Source organism: Fukomys damarensis, unplaced genomic scaffold, assembly GCF_012274545.1.
Source record: "Fukomys damarensis isolate Sample0158 unplaced genomic scaffold, DMR_v1.0_HiC HiC_scaffold_24, whole genome shotgun sequence".
NCBI classification, from domain to species: domain Eukaryota; kingdom Metazoa; phylum Chordata; class Mammalia; order Rodentia; family Bathyergidae; genus Fukomys; species Fukomys damarensis.
This window is the reverse complement of record NW_022900936.1, coordinates 29,819,776-29,836,680: the sequence shown is the minus strand read 5'-3', so window position 1 is coordinate 29,836,680 and position 16,905 is coordinate 29,819,776. Positions and strand designations below refer to the sequence as shown.

Here is a 16,905-nt window from a genome sequence, read left to right as displayed (position 1 = left end):
ATATATATATATATAGAAGGAAAACTAGACAACTATGGAGCCCATTAGTATAGCAATATTTAGGCAAAGAGAGAGAAACAAGCAGTATTTGAAATCTGGGCAATATATGTAGCAGCTGTCATCAGCATCAGTAACATAACACCCCAATGCATAGTTTTAATGGTCAGTAGTGGTACTTCAATACCTTAACACCTTAATAAGGGGTTGGCAGTTGGTGTGGATGAATGGAGACAAGTTAGTATACTTAGCTTAGATTATTTGGTATACTAATCAGATTTTTGAGGCTAGATCTCAGGCTCAAAAAAGAAAATCCTGGAAGCCATATGCTCCATAATGCTTTTTAGGGAACTCTATCTCAGGACTATGGCAGAAGTTTACGGTATACATTGTCTTTCTCCTCATTGTGAGGATACCATGGCCTATAGACTGTGGGTTCTAACTCTATTCCTTAAGGTTGTATAAGTAACTACTTTTCTAGAAGTCCTCAGATTTCCTCTGATATTATACTGTTAGCTTTTTATGGCTCATCTCACTCTACACACCTGTAGTAAATACTCTTTCAAGGTCAAGGGTACATACAGTCATGAAAAAATCAGTACCTCTCTGTTAAGATAAACCTTGTTGGGATATGCATGATTAAACATGGATAAATGGAGATAGTATTAGCACTGTTGAAAATAAAAATATACAGAATAACATGCTATTTTAGACAAGCAAATCAGAGAATGCTTTTCTGAAGAGGTGAAATTTAAGCAAAAATTAGTAATAAGATGTGCCAGAGAAAGACACTCTCTAAATATGCAGGTAACCCATATTTTATGAAGATAGCACTGCAAGGTCTTAAGAGGACCTGAATTTGATATGTTTCAGGAATCAAGGCTGGAATTTAATGAGCAAGGCACTGTACAGAGCAAAACCCTAACTACATTTTGTATTTAATAAGTTAGTCAATACAAATGACAAAAATACATTTTTCTATCCTTAAAATTCTAAATTCCTAGCTATGGCAGTATTATAAAATGGCTTTTTATGTAAAGAGATTAAATTCTACCTCTGTAACTCCATAGTTCAGTATTTCAGCAATTAATTTAATCTCAACTTTCTGTAATTGTTTAGTTATATTATGCACTCAGTGTTAAAGTGGGTCCCCTACTTTGAAGAATTTGTATCTGGATTAATGTATGTAAACACCAAAACTGAAGCTAGCATAGAGAAAACCCACATATGAGTCACTAATATTTTTATGAAAAGTCATATTATTGGGAAGGGAGGCTTTCAAAGAATAGAATGCTAACTTTCTATTTTAATTTTTTTTCCTCGTTGAATTTATTGGTACATTTTAGGTATAGAGCACAGTTATATTCATTACTGGGATCTTGTACCTGTACATGACAGGTCTTGGTTCTCATTTTTTCCCCTTACCCCTGCCCTCCCTTCACCCCCTCCTCCCCTCACCATTTACAAACATTTTATTTCCATTTTTCATTTTCTCCTATTTTTTTTCTTTTCCCTTCTTTCCTTTCCCCTACCCTTCCCTCTTTCCCTACATCTTTAGTCCTTTGACAATGTGAAATAGGAAGAAAGGGCTAACTTTCTATTTTAATTGTCTCCTTTAACCAGCTAATTAGATGATACACACATAGTACATAGCTCTCTGTTTGCTTATCTATGTAATAAAGCTGATAGCACATACATAGTTTTGATGGTGGAGAAAATAGTTTTTCACAAGAAAGAAGCATTTGGGTTTTCCCAGGTGGAAATATCCAACAGACTGAATGTCAATATTTAAACGTATTACAACTAGAAATTAATAATAATAGATATAAATGAAATTTTAAGCCCATATTTTGTTTCCATTACTCTTCCTGTGGGTATTATCCCTCTTTATATTATGGTATTAAATGTTGCTGCATACCTTAACAAATAGTTTAAACTTTTTTTTTTCAAATTACATCTTCAGATCTACCAGTTTGCCAGCTTAGAGTAAAATGTAAAGACAATTCTTGCTAATCCTAGTGAATCTGATATCCCTCAGCTACTGCTCACCAATAAATGAAAAGTTCCATTAACTGCAGATAGAGATGTCAGTGCCCAGTATTAAGTCAACATTATCAAAATTCTGTCCAGATACAAAGGAAATGAAGATGTCCCGATGGCTTGTGAGCCATTATTCACAAAGATAGCTTGATGTATCAAACGGAGAAAAAAAGAAAATCAATACTAATGTTCTAAGCTGGTGCCTTCTGAAAACAAACTGCAAATGCCAAAGAGAAGAAACCCCAACAGATGTCACTGTATTTCGTTCATATTTCGGACAAGAACTCTAATGAGTTTTTATGTGATATCAATGACGTTGATAACACTTATCAGTAATGTTTCAAAATAAATTTCCAAAAATGCATGACAACTACCCTTTTTATATATTCTTCTTAAAAAATGGACCAGCAGATTGCATTGGATACACAGATAAATGTCTGAGAAGCTTAAAATAACCACATAGAATTGTGTTGGATTTTAGAGCAAGAGAGGATCACACCGATTCCAGTAAGTAGTCCCTGAGCAGCTGAGGTTTCCATTCCAAGCTTTATCATACTGCCAAGGATAAGTGAGGTGCATTATGTGGCCGATCATATGGAGCTATGGGATATCAAAAGGCCCAAGATCCCAGGAGAGGAAAGTGAAGGAACATACTTACTTGCAGCATGATGAATGAGGTTCTTCCATACCAGCAGCTGCCCGACAGATGAACATCTTTGAACAGAGTCAGGGTCCAAAATGCGAGCTGGGCCCAGAACTAATCAGTTCTAATTAAGACAGACATGTTATCTTCCTATAGTGTTGACAGGGTAGGGATTCCTGCAGCTTTAAATGAGGCATGTCATAATGAGTATCTAATTGAAAATCTGGAAGTGATACAAAACCTTTACCCTTCAGGGCCTAAGACAGGGCCTGTTTGGGTCCTGGTGTACACCTTATTAGTTTTTGAATGTCTAAATAAACATCTATGTTAAAAAATTAAGCAGATAACAAACAGTCAAATATAATTCAAAAGAATACTTTTAAAATTCACATCTGTTCACATGTGACTCAAAATTGTATCTGAATTTTAGTCTTAGACTTTGCCTTTACAAAACAATTGTTACAAATATGGTGTAAGAATTATTACACATAGCCAACAAAATTTGGGTGGTTTCCTTGACACAATATACTTCATAAATAATACTGATTTCTAGAATTTGGAAATATCAGCCAAAATATCTTCTACTAAATACATAAAATAGATTCATATTTCACCATACATAAAATAGATTCATATTTCACCATCTCTTACAATATTTTAAAATTATCTTTGTCTAATATATACTAGTTTCCTAAGACTACTCTGATTAAAACATAATGTTTGTTCATTTTGTTTGTTTTCTCTTCCATAAATTCCACTAACTTACAGTTGGGGTAGTATTCCAGTGATGGTTTAGTTGCATGATCATGAAACATCTTCCACAAATTTCTTTTAAGTTTAAAAAAATTTTTCTCCTCTCAAATGCAATACATCCAACCTTGTATATGTTTCAATTCTTCCAAAAAATGAGAGCCAGGAATAAATCCAATTGCCTTATACAAATGTTAGTGAAGCAAAATGCAAGATATCTTAAAAAGTCCATGAAATGTAGCTGTTTCGCCATCTTATCAATTTTTGATTTGATCTGACAAAATATAAATTCAAAATGTCAAATAACAGATTCAGGGATAAACAACATGCTTGCTTCCCCGCTACATTCTGATGTGCTCTCAAGTTTTATTTTATCAGAGTGGACCTCTTTAAGCAGAGTATATAAAACCTTAACTTCTTAGTGACTTTGCTTTCTTTTCTTCTTGTTGAACTTTCCACTCTGAAATGTGTGTTAATAGTTTATTCTCCTAATGTCTGTTATACTCTGAATGAGAAAAGGAATTGTGTTTTATTCGCTGCTATTTGCAAACAAACTTGTACAGGACTGAGTGGGTGTATTATAGGTACCCAAGTGAATGTATTAATTGACTGACTGAAACAAAGAAATCTCAAGTTAATGCTTGCCATTTGGTGGCCTGTTTTAAAATTAAATGTTGCTTTAAGAGACTAAAAATTACGTATTTCCAACAAATACATATGTGTAAATTTTCCAAGAATGAAAAATTTTATTTTGTCCCAGTTGTACTCTACAACCTAAATTTTTTTAAGTGCAGTTAAACAACTGACTTTTTGTTGACTTTGAATTGTTACTTTCTCTACTGTTGTTTGTGTTGCAAACAAAAGCAATACAATTTCACCTTTTCCAGATAACATAGTAAATATATTTCTCGATGGGAAAATTATTACCAGTACTATAATAAAATAGTGTAATGTGCTTATCGGGATAAAACATTTGTTGCTGTTGTAACATGATATAGAGAGGTTTTCCTTCATACAGCCATCGGCTTCTGGGAATTTATAGGTGTGAAATTAACCACACATTCTAGAAATATTTTACTTATGAACAGGATATTTATTGTTATTAAGAATATAAAGGAAAGTGAATTTAAATCAGCACTATTGATTTCAAATATAAGGTTGTTTATAGTATATGGGAATATATATTATGTAACATAATTTCTACTTTTGTGGTTATTATGTTATACGTATTGATCTAGAGCTTACTTTCAAAGTAGGTCAACTCACTAATGGGATTTTTCCTAATGTTATTAACCCAACCCAGAAAGGAAATTTATTTAATTTTTACTCTTCTCTGATTCCCAGTTGTCTATTTGACATATCAAGGAGAGATTCTTATTCTTTATAATTGGCTATAAGAATTACCAAAATTCTAATAAGAACCATAATATTTAACATATTATTTTATATTAGAAGCGTATTTCATTGTGACTGTAATTTTTCTCTTAAAAATAACTTTAACAAACTTCGATTTATCTGAGAATCAAACTAAAAGAATATTAAAGAATTAAGACACCCATTAAATCCTGAAATGTGCAGCTTATTTCAGTTATATTCCAACGATATTTGAAAAGCACTGAACTGTTTTCTGAGCGATACTCTTTAGAGTTGTTTTTACGGAATGGCAGCTTGAATTTCACCAGATGTGAAATCACTTGGTTGTATAAACACATTTTTTCTCTCTCTCTGAAATGCATAGGGTTTTTATTTCACTTTTTAAAAGAAGTTAAGGAAAGCCTGTAAATGGATAATGTCCTGGGTTGCACTGAGTATCTCAGAGGGGTCCAGGGCACAGATACACTGAGATGATTTACAATCTGAGGTAAACAGATCTGCTCAGATAACAGCGGCTGGTCTACACATCCCATCTCTCCAGCAGGAAATGTCTTGGGAGGCAGGGAATGACTTTTGCAAATACTTCCTTGAATTCTGAGCCTCCCTGACCTTACTCCATTCTTTTTCCTAAGGACAAAAGACCTAAGGAAATGAGCATTTTTTTCCTTTATTTTTAGAAATTCTTTCTAGTTTTTCTTTTCATTTCTCCATCGAATAACAGTCACTGAACCACTTGACATTTTACTTTGAATGATCTCTCATAATAAATTTTGAACTATCAAACTATGCAAATGTGGAGATATTTATTTTACATTTTTGGAAGGCTATAAGCAATTCAAAATGATGTTTTCCATAAAGGCTTAACTTTTTAGCCTTTAATTGTTTGTAGTAAATGAAAATTGCTTTACTATTTAAATAATTTCTCTATCTCTTGTGGGAACTTATTTCACGAATTTCAAGCTACATTGTCACTTAGATGACCTGTTGTTGAATGCCATGGTTGTACTAAAGAATAAACAAATACTGCATATTTATATTTTGACAAGGAAATAACTCAAAAAATAATGCTTGGAGAAAGAAATCTGAGCATCTCTATTTTAAGGCCAGTTTCATTTATTTATCACCTATTTTTTTCATTTTAACACTACACTATCAAGAATGTGAAGAAAACTTGCACAACTACATTGAAAGACACATTGACAAACTGCAAACTTAAAAAGGTAACATCAGTAAAATAAATTCAAAGATGGAATTACAAATGCATCCTTTGTTATTTTTGTATATTTTACTGTTTAAAAGGTTTATATAATAAATATCAATTTGCTCATTCCTCTGAGAGAAATTATCTCAGATTTATATCCTGCTACTAATTTTAAGCATCTGAATATCTGTTTCAGTAGCCTTTGGTGATTAAATATCCCAAAAATGGAGTCTGATTTTAACTCTCACTTCCAGCTGCTATCTTGGAGTTCGTCCATTTTCTCAGCCTTCAAGTATTTTCCTTCCAACTAACATACTAGATAACAGCCAATAGTGTATAATTTTCTTTCTACACATTTGCGTATTATTTTCTGTTAACATTAATAGTAGAAATATTTGGTTTTGTATTCTTCTATTACTACCAGAGAAAATTTGGACAAGCCTTTAATCCTCCTCATTTTAACTTCCTTACAATGATCTCACAATAAGAACTCTCATCCCATAGGATTGTTGTAATATACTAAATGAAAGAAGTGTAATATAAGCCTTTAAACTTCAAAATAATTAAATTATTTTTATTTATTGAGACAGACTTCTGTAAATATTCTCTACAATATCTTGTTCCTTGGTTTTTTTTTGGTTTTTTTTTTTGTTTTGTTTTTGTTTTTTTGGCAAAAGACTATGCTTTCCAATTCTTAAATATGAAGGATTCAATTTCAACCTGCCTTAGAATATGAATTATAATTTGTTGTTGAGTGAATATTATTATTGAGGTTATTAAATATTGAATAAAATCAAGTTAGGGTCATGCTTAATAAAAAGGACAAAACACAAAAATAATGTCCATACTAGCTGTTGGCTAAGAGGTGGGAGAAAAGGAACTCACATACATTTTCTGGAGGAATTGTTACTTTTTGGGAAAAGATTCAATACTGTCATAAGAAAACATGTATTACTATGTGATATTCTTATTCCACTTCTAAGTATTTACCTGAGATAAATAAAACCATATAATTATATAGAGTGTTCACATGTATATGTTCATTTTAATAGCAATTTTAATTAAAATAACCCAAATCTAGAAATAACTCTAATGACATCAAAATAAGAATGGAAATAGAATATATTCACTTAGTAAAATTCTACTTACCAATGAAAATATGTGATTTTTATTATATACTAAGTCATGGGTTAATTTTACAAAATTATTATGCTATGTAGAGATCCAGCAAATAAATATATATCACATAACTGAATTTATGTAATATTTAGGAAACACAAAATAATGAGTTGGGATAGAAAACAAGATTAGAAGTTGCTTGGGTTGGGGGAGGGAGAAATGACAGAAAAAATGCAAAAAGTTCTGAGAAATATTTAGGAGTAAAGGAAATATTTATCACCTTGATAATGTAACAGTTTTATCAGTTTATACATAAGTCAAAATTTACCAAATATACATGTTTAATACGTGAACATCATAGTACATCCATAGTACCTCAATTTATATTTTTTAATGAAATATGAGATCATTGCATGGAATTTTGTCATTTTGGGGGGAATACATATAATTCTATTACTAATTCTAAATTAAATATATTAATTTGATATTACTCCACTGTCAGGATATAATAAAATCATCAGAGAAAAAAGTTAATTGAGATTGATTCCAGCTTTTTTTGTTGTTTTAGTTAAGTAATAATATATCGCATGGGGCCAGGGATTTAGCTCAGTGGTTCAGCCTCCTGCCTTGAAAGCCAAGGTCCCGAGTTTGATCTCCGGAAACAAAAAAATAAACAAAAATAACTTGAATTGATCTAGTGCATTAGAATGTTGAAGAAATTGGATACCTAAAATTTAATTTTATTATTTAAGAGAAAAGAGACTTTTAAAATCATGAAAACTGAAGACTGAAGAACATGTGACCATTTTTAATTTTTAATATATCTGCCCCAACTTCCAAAGTTACGTTTTGTACTTCCCTGGGTAGTTTTGTTCATACAAAAGGATACTATTTTCTCTGTAATTATAAATGAAATGAAAAACACCTATGATCAGGTTAAAAGTTTCTCTTTAGTTAATATAAAAGAAGAATTGCAAATTAAGTTAAAAATTAAATTTTATATTTATTTTTTTAATTTTAAATTGCTTAAAATTAAATTTTATATTTAAAATTTTTTTAATTTTAAATTCTTAAAAATTAAATTTTGAAGAACCCCCAAACCACCTTTTGCTTTCTTTTTTCCTAGTATTACTAATTTTAATTTTTTCTTTTTAATGTCTAAATGTATAACACTTCACTTAGTTTCTTCTATCAATGCAGTTAAAAAAATGGATGATGAATTTAAAAATTGACTAATTTGAACAATTGATCATAACTTCTCTAAACAAGTAAGTCCTGTATAAAATAATAGAGCCTCTAATTTGAGAATTAGAAAGATATTTCATTTGTTGGGAGAACTTTTGAAAATAATTCACTTACGGCATATCTATCCTCTAAAGAGCAGCATGAACCATGTAGAAATAAATTCTACTCTAATATTTTAAAGACTTTTGACTTCTTCCAAGGTTATGCTCCAAAGCTGAGCATTAATCATAGAGAATATCATTTTCAACCCTCATCACTTATTTCGACTTAATGAGCCATATCAGGGGCAAGCAATGTAAATGTAGAAATGCTCAGAAGGAAGCGGAGTTGTGTATGTGACAGAGAATTGAGTTGATTAGATTACTCAGACATGTGTGAGATGTGTGCAGTTCCTGTACTAACTCTCAGTTCCTGGAATTTTGTCTGGCCCTTTCATTGTACTTCAGCCAAAAATAAACCCTATGTAGTGGATGTGCTCTCATTAAACATTTCCTTATCTCCTGATTGGAGTATTCTGGAATGTTGCTTATACAATGACAGTGTTGTAGGTGGTGGGTGAGTGGATAGAATTTATGCAATTGGAAGAGAATATTTTACACCCCTTTCCAAAGTATTATAGTCTGTAGACTAGAATTTTATTTTGTTTCATAAAGTCAGAAATATTTTTTTTCCAAATGATTGATTTCAGAGCCAGATGAAGAGCACACTATTACCAACTTCTTTCCTTTGAGTATGTCTTTATTAAATATCATTACAGGATTTCTCTCAAATTTTGAGGATAAAAGGGACAAAACTTTGATTTTATTGTTACTCTGGAATAATTACTATATATTTTCACCCATTCAAATGCTGCTTTCTTACTGCTTTGTTTTGGAACATTTACTAGATGTTTGTATTTGCTGGAATGCACATGATTGTTTTAAGTAAGCTAATCAAAGTTACAGAGGAAAATACCGATTCACAATATAAGATTCGTGCAAAGGGTAGGAAATTAAAAATATAGATTTAATCTTATATCCAGATTTCAAATTGCGTAAATAAGATATGTTCTTTGGCATAAAGTCAACTTTCAGATCATTAAACTTCAGCACTTTTAGATCATTAACATTTTGAAGGTTTTAATATCTTTATAAGATTTCAGTCAACCTTTTGAAGCCAGTGTTTCTGTTGCTATTTCAATTTTTTGTCAGTAGTGTTTACTGAGTAGATATTTACAACTCTTTTTTTTTTCCTTCCTTGGTAAACTGCACCTCACTATTTTTTTCCCAGTACCAGAGATCAAACTCAGGATGTTGCACTTGTGAGGTAGTGGTGCCACTGAGCTAAATCCCATACCGCACCTCATTATTTTTAAATTCTAAACTTTTCTTAAATTTTGGATGAGCTCCATTGACTTACCAAGAGTTCGTGCAAAGGTGTGAAAAAAGTCTGTCTTATTTTCTCATAAATTCTCTCAATTAAAGTATATAAGAGGGAAGGGTAGGGGAAAAGCTAATAAGGGAAAAGAAAAATATGAGAAAATGAAGAAATGGAAATGAAGTGTTTGTAAAGGGGGAGGCAGGAGGGGTGAAGGGAGGGCAGGGACAAGGGGAAAAATGAGAACCATGACCTGTCATGTAAAAGTACAAGATCCCAACAATGAATGTAATTGCACTGTATACCTAAAATGTACCAATAATCTCAATGAGGAAAAAAAAAGTTTATGTGTTAATTTGTCTGAAGTACATTATTTTCTCCAAAAGTGAAAATGTGCAAATACTTTATCTTAAATTACTTTATTTTCAAATCATCAAACAAGCAATGGTAGTAATTGGTAAATTAATAAATGATAAATTAACTTGTACTTTTCATAGAGCATATATTGTAGCATATATACACTGTATAAAAAAATAACAATAACAGTAGCCCTAGCCACCTTTACCATGTGTCAGGAACTCTAAGTGCTTTAAATATTTTTGTAATTTCCAATAAGACATATATTAATCTTCTTACTGGGTGAAAAAATATGAGCCTAGAGAATTTGGTAATTATTTAAACATAAAATGTTGAAGTCAGGATACAATATGCATGGCTAGAATTTCCTCATGCTCTTTCCTCTACTTGAAAGCATGAAGATTAATCTCTGCTAATGGAATTTAATCTTCAACATACCTGATAATATTTATTTGTTGATGAAAAGAATACAGCTATGTTACTTCAAATAAGATATAAGACTAATATAAAGGAGTGGGAAATTCAATTGTATTAAAGGTGTTCATCTCCATGTAGGTCTTCAGTCGGTTACTTTAAATGTGGAAGTATTCTGAATATAATGAATTCAAAGACACTATTCACATCCCATGAAAGCATTAGATTTTTGTTATATTAAATGTGGTTGAATTCATTATTGTACTGTATTTAGATATTTTGGTGGTAATAGTATTTAACCTATTTTCCATCTTCATGAGTCAAGAATTGAAATTTTCAAGTGAAATACTTCGTAGCTTACTCAGTGGAATTCTTTCATTATACGTAATATGGAAGTTATTTTCCTGTTTATTTAAAAATAATTATATAACTGCTTTAATGGAGAAGTTACATTGGTAAAATCTGTTAATTCTAAATTATTTAAAGCTTGGTTTACATACCAAACCCATTTGCAAAAAAAAAAAAAAAAACAAAAGCCAGGGATTTAGTTCAGTGGTACTGCCGCAGGCCTCACAAGTGCAAGGTCCCAAGTTGGATCCCTGATACCAAAACACAAACATGCAAACAAAGAAAAACACCAACACCTTTTCGACTGGTGAGTTTGCAACTACTGTAGAAATTTAAGAATCAGCTGGTATTCTGTTTCAGAATACCCCAATGTGAGACTAAGAAATTCTACTCCAATGTTAATGTAATATTTCATTACTATTTGCTAAAAATAATGGCCCTGTCTTTTCAAGAGGACCATAAAATAGAGAAATAGACAGCATGGGCTACTGAAAAATTTTAATTCTTAAGCCCTGCTTCCTGAGGGGATGTATGTTACCATGTGTAATGTGCTTGATCTTTCATAATTTCTACAGGGTCAGAGATCACTAAAAAAAGAAAACATGGAATAAAAAGTATAAAATGAGCTCGGGGGAGGAGAGAAATATACCTTTAAACCCAAAGGCTTTTTGTTCGTGTGTTGCAAATCAATCATGACAGCTGGTGTGATTATAGGCTACTTCTGATGATCTATTTCACAAGATCCTAAGGGAATTCTAACCATAAAAGGACCTACCCTTCCACCAAAAGGAACTGAAAGTAAACTGACATTAAATATATATTTACACATTATATATATTTTCTCTCTCTCTCTCTCTCTCTCTCTCTCTATATATATATATATATATATATAACAGGAATTAACAGTAGTGAATTTATTGAAGCAGTTATCAGTATGAGAACAATAGTTCTTTTTTTAATAAACCCTGTTCAAATTGATTCATATACAGTGAAATGTTAAAATGTAAGGCATTGAACTCTTTAGAAAACTCCTACAGAGAAAAGAAAAATTGAATTTGTTAGGCTTTCCAAAGTAGGTATTGTTTTCATGATGCTTAATGATAGTTGCATTCCATTACAGCATGATACTCTATTGCCTGAATTTGCATTTCAAATGAGAGGTAAAAAAATAGCAGCTTTTGAACACTGATAACTGAAGAAAACTCTAGCAGTTTGTTTACCAGAATGTGGTTGTCTTTTCTTTTAGCAACACATTATGAACAAAATCTCTCAATATTTCAGGAAAAGAATAATGTCAGAACCTTTAGAACAATTGCTTTTTACAACTGAAAGAAATGATATTTTGCTTACACTAAGCATCAATTTTTAATTTGTCTCTTCCCATGGGACATAACATAAATCAAAACAACTCAAATGTTTTTAATTTCGGTGTGAGATCAGCAGCTGTTCTTAAGAACTCCAGTTGCCACAAAAGAGGTATTTTTGTGAGTCACAAGTCAAATAGACAATGGAGCAAGATCCTATTACATACCATGATACACACTGTTCATATGCCCATTAGAGTTCATAATAACAAAGAATTGTGTTTACTTAAACACACAGTTTTGCAAAAGTCAAACAGTTATGTAATTGTCCCTACAGCACCGTGAATCATAGTGGTGAAACGTAATCAATTAGTGACAAGTTCTTTTGATGTACTCTATAGTGGGTTGACATAACAAATGAACCATTGGAGAGTGCTGAGCTCAACTAGACTGGTTAAAAGGAAATTGAGTTCAACTGACTATTTCCAACAGTTTATTTTAAATGTTTATACTTTATGCAGTTCCTAAAAAATGCTGATTAGGCTATCTGCTTAGTTTTCCAGAGGGAGGAAAAAAGTAAAAAGAGTTTCATCTGAACAACAACCACATTTTTCTTTTTTAAGTTAAGAAATAAAGAAGCAAACACATTAAAGCAAAAGGAGAATGAAAACAAGACTTCATGATTGTGAGTCAAAAATTAAAATTACCTTCAGTGATTATGAGAACATTATCAATTGACTTAAAAACTGAGCTTGCATAAGATTAAAAGGATCAAAGAGCATTTGTGATATTTTATATTTTAGACTTAAAACATATTTTGGAGTAGCCAGAGAAGTTAGAGATCAATGACAAGCAAAAAGGTTAAAGTAGACATAGTACTGATTCAAAGCCAGTGACTCTGAGGCACTCTGCATGGATTTCTCATCCCTCTAAAATATAAGTTTTCTTTCAAAGAAGACCATCTAATTCCAACAGTCCATATATTAAATTTCAAGTCAAAATTTGGCCTGGAAATAAATTGGTCTCTTTTCATTCTTGAAAAATAAATATGTCATTCTCCTAAAAATCTATATAACTTCCCTAAGCATCCATAAAACTTGTCCAAGATGGATCAGTTGGAACCAACAGGTTACCCTAATGAATGAGCATCAAGTTACCCCAATGGATATTCTTTTTTCTTACTGAGATTAAATGACAACTTAAAGTTGCAAGTTTCTAGCTAAATCTAAACACACAGTGTTACCATTAATCATTTAAGTCTGGTACATCTGGTAATTGGCCCAAATGTACTGTTAATCAATACAAAATAATGTAAAAGAGATTCTCTTTCATATTGTATACTCTAAAACAAATCCTTTGTACATTATTGTCTCACTTTAACTTTTGGGTCTATAAATGTGTGTATCTGTATTAGTATACATATGCTTTGTGCAATGTTTCTCATAAGAAATCTTTTGACATAACTCAATAAAAGGGACTTTCCTCATATAAAAGGAAATTTTTAAATATGATTTCATTCTTTCCTGAAATTGTTTGATGGTATAGATAATGGATTTGTAATATGACAATGAAACAAAATGCTTATGTAAACTTAAAGGGACGATTTATTAAAACATGATCCTAGCTATTCATTTATTCAACCTTTTTTTCAATACCTGATTGTATATCAAGAACTTTTCAAGGCACCAGGATTACAGAGATATTCATAAAAATATATAGACTCCTTTCATTATCACAGCTTTTAATTTGAACATAATTTGTTGTTTCTACAGTTCTGGATCTAGAAATGACCTCAAATCAACTAAGATGATCTCAAAGTCAACTATTCTTATTGCCAAAACTGAGCTTTTCTAGGTGGACGAGTATGCTTTCTCTCCTTCCATATGTCTGTCAAGAATAATTAGATTTCTTGCTTTCATGTAGAAAACGTACAGTGTACTCTCAAACAAATAAGTGTAATGTGGTGGAGTCTAGTCAGTTTTCAACCTTTAACAGTTTTTCTGGAAGTTCATGTAATATGTCCAACAGCGACCAGAAATCACTAGCGTGTGTGTAGGAATACGGTTTTAACAACCTCCGACAGTCTAACATCACTCTAGACACTGAAAATATGAGCACCCTTGAAATGTCCTTGGTTCCATTTAACCCAGCCATCCCTCTGCTGGGTATCTTTCCAAAAGAACTAAAAGAATCATATCACAGAGAAGTATGTGCACCCATGTTTATAGTGGCACAGTTTGTAATAGCTAAATCTTGGAAACAGCCTATTTGCCCATCCATTGGAAACTGGATAAAGAAGTTGTGGTTTTTCTATAAAATGGAATATTACTCAGCCATAAAGAATGAGAAAATAGATTCATTCATAGGAAAATGGATACATATTGAAGATATACTCCTAAGTGAAATAAATAAGTCACACATGTGTAAATACCAAATAGTTTCCCTGGTGTAAATAATCTGCAACAATGCATAAGATTCTAATAAGATTACTGACATTTAGAAATGGGAAGAAAGGAGCTAAAGGTGTAGGGAAGGTGGGATGGGTAGGGGAAGAGTAAAAAGTGAAAAGGAAAAAATGTGAGAGAATGAAAAGATGGAAATAAAGTGTACATGGGGAGGGGAGGAGGGGGTGAAGGGGGGGCAGAGGTAAGGGGAAAAAATGAGAATCAAGACTTGTCATGCAGAGGTACAAGATCCCAACAATGAATGTAACTGTACTGTATCCCTAAAATGTACCAATAAACTCAATTAAAGCTGAAAAAAATAATAAAAAATAATAAAACCCTACAAAAAGATTTTGGGAAACAACGAGGATGTTGCAGAAGTATATGATCAGAAAAAACTCTATCTGACAAATTTTGTAACATTTTGCTAAAGTGTCAAATCTTAAAGAGCGCCATAGAAAACAAATAAATGGTACAAGCTAAGGATGGAATGGAAAGGTGTGGGCCTTACTGTGAAAATGGGAAAGAAGGAGATTGTGCAGCAGGCACAATGTGGGGCCTAGGCAGGTAGCCCAGTGGTACAGTGCTTGCCTAGCATGGGCAAGATTTTGAGATCAATTCCCAGCACTGAAAAGAAAGGAGAAAAAAAAATTGAAGAGATTGAAAAGGGAAGGAGTACAGAAGGATATGGAGTTAGACTATATCATTGAAAGGTATGGAGAGGGAGACAAAAGCTGGTAAAACTGAATTTGGTGTATGTGATATTGTGAAAATTATTGCATGTAATAGCATGGTGAAAGTGTCCATCTTGGAAAATTCAGAAGATAACCAATATAGAAAAATTCAAAGCATTATTAAGCAGTTGTGGTCATCAAGTCTTAAAATTATATGATTGATGGAATATAGTTTTGATCAGTGCAAGGCCCAATTTTTGTTTTGTTTTGGTTTGGTTTTTGAGACAGGGTCTCACGATGTAGTTGAGACTCACCTGGAACTCACTATGTAGTCCAGGCTGGTCTCGAACTCACACCAATCCTTCTGCCTCAACCTTCCAAGTGCTGGGATTACAGGCATGCACCACCACACCTGACTGAAAGGCCCGATTTTTATTTGGGACAAAATTAGTAGTCAGCATAGAAGAAGGAACCAATATATTTGGGACAGAATTTAGATAAGATCGAATTAAGCTGTATGTCAAGTTTCAAATGTAAAAAAATTAGTATAAGTGGTAAAAAAATGTAGTTTAGAACGGAAAAATATTTTGAGGAAAGGTAGAAAGATAACATAAAAGCACAGAGCCAAAGGAGCATAGCTCCTATCCCACAATTCCAAGAACCAAGGAATGTAGAAGTTTAAACACTCTTTAAGAAGGTTATATGTTTACCCATTCTTTGACTAGAAACATGTTTTACTGAATGAGAAGAAAAGGATAACATCATAGGGAAAACCTGAAGAACTGTGTAAGAAAGTGAGTTCATGGAGCAGGAGGATGTAGAGAACAATACGGGAGGTCTTCAAAATTGAATACGCAGGTCAGACCTGAAATAAACAGGTTAAACAGAAAAGACTGTGTTGCAGAGAATGTTATTGAGAGGAAACAGACCTGAAGAAATAGCAGAAAGAGACTAACATATTAGGGATCAGGTTTGAAACATCTGTGTCTTTACAAGACTTGGAGTATAGTGTCAGGGAAGAAAACAGACATAGGAAGAAGCATGGGAAACATTTCATGGTAGGGTATTCCATTAGAATTATAGTGAGAAATCCTTTTGGTCCTGTTGTTAATTTGTGCCTTTTCACTACTCAAACTGCATCTCTTCCTGTTGATGGGAATTGGTAAACAATCAAATCTTAGCCCATGTGAAATGGCAACTGAGTTATTACAATGCCCTTTGGTAATAGGAGACATTTTCACCCTCACAAAATATGTTATTTGTTTAACACATCATAAAACAAAGTTCAGCCTATGATTCTGGAAACTTTCTCCTTGCAGTCATAATAGTCATTCCTTGCATGTAATTCCTGTCCTCCACAAACTGTGTATTATTTTAACCAGGAGAACTGAAAGAGAAAAGATAAATCAGGCAGCTCAGCTGTTGAGAATTAACTAGAGTACCAGTGTAACACCCAGATCAAATCCAAGATTACACCTCTCTATGTGAGAGAAGCTATATTTGTGCCTGAAGGTCAAAAGGGAGGCAGTGAAAGTGGCAAACATTCTGCCTAAAGGGAAATTGGGAGAATTCCCTATTGCTTTTAAGGTCATTGCTTTAAAGTTTTGGCTATTCTCTACAAAAAAAAAAAAAAAAAAAA

At 32.3% G+C, this 16,905-nt stretch overlaps 1 protein-coding gene across 5 annotated transcripts in view; it reads left to right on the top strand.

Annotated features, from left to right (window-relative positions):
• The window catches only part of Robo1 (roundabout guidance receptor 1), a 744,872-nt gene that overhangs the window by 94,648 nt on the left and 633,319 nt on the right, over window positions 1-16,905 (top strand). The gene's annotated exons all lie outside the window — the stretch shown is intronic.